Raw genomic sequence first — 955 nt, 5'->3', positions numbered from 1 at the left:
TCTGTGCTAAAGTTATTTGGTTAGTATGGTTGACATCTGTAGAGTAGTTAAGTGTTCAGTATGGCAATATGGCAGTGTTTGGTAATCAGATGGATATAAGCTTTTTTTTGTTTTGTTTTTGTATAGTGAATCATTTATTGGTAAGTACATAAGTACATGGTTTCAGTGGCAACAATAAAATCACATGAAGGGGAGATAGTATCAGATCAGACAAATAGATGCTTTTTTTAATCATCACAAAATCTGTGGCCATTAGGGCCATCACATGGAAATCCAAAGTTGCTCAGAAGCCAAATCTTAAGAAGACAGATCCTCCTAGTAATCCATATGGAGTAGTTCCATAATTCCTGGAATCTGTAGAAACTTGTAGATCGTAACCTTCTAACCAAACATGACTTGTTGGCCTGTCATCATGGCTTTTAAATAAATCTGATGGACTGTTGGTGAGGATTTTGTTTCCTTCCAAACCAAATAGTCTTATAAATAACACTAGAGCTTTTTGCAATCACAGTGTCACCTCTTTGGACACCAGGAAAATGTTGATTAAGATTTTCTGCAAAGACAATATCTTAATTTTGTATGGAAGGCTCCACTGATGGTCCAGTACATAACAGTACCACCAGTGTATTTGGAGATATAATGATCTGTACAGCCATATCAAATAGTATGGCCACGTTGGCAGAGTTTCTTCCCCCCCCAGTACACCATGAAGCAAAGTTCCGTCTAGATACTTTCATCATTGACCATAGATCCGTTCTAACAATACTTTCAAATTTGAGGATAGTTGTGAGACTTCCAGAAAACAAACAAAACAAAAATGTCTAAAGCATGTATCAAAGCCTGTGTGGGTGCTCTACAATTTCAAGATTCTTCTGGCCCCAAAGAACCCAGAAGGCCCTAAGTACATAAGCTTTTTTTTAAATTTTTTTAAATCTTTTATTTTTGAGAGAGAGAG

At 36.4% G+C, this 955-nt stretch overlaps 1 pseudogene; it reads right to left on the bottom strand.

Moving 5' to 3' along the window:
- Positions 1–227: 227 nt before the first annotated feature.
- LOC125156221 (mitochondrial inner membrane protease subunit 1-like) lies at positions 228–708 on the bottom strand (annotated as a pseudogene).
- Positions 709–955: the final 247 nt, after the last annotated feature.

The sequence above is a fragment of the Prionailurus viverrinus genome, chromosome F2, assembly GCF_022837055.1.
Source record: "Prionailurus viverrinus isolate Anna chromosome F2, UM_Priviv_1.0, whole genome shotgun sequence".
Taxonomy (NCBI): domain Eukaryota; kingdom Metazoa; phylum Chordata; class Mammalia; order Carnivora; family Felidae; genus Prionailurus; species Prionailurus viverrinus.
This window is presented reverse-complemented; position numbering and strand designations above follow the sequence as displayed.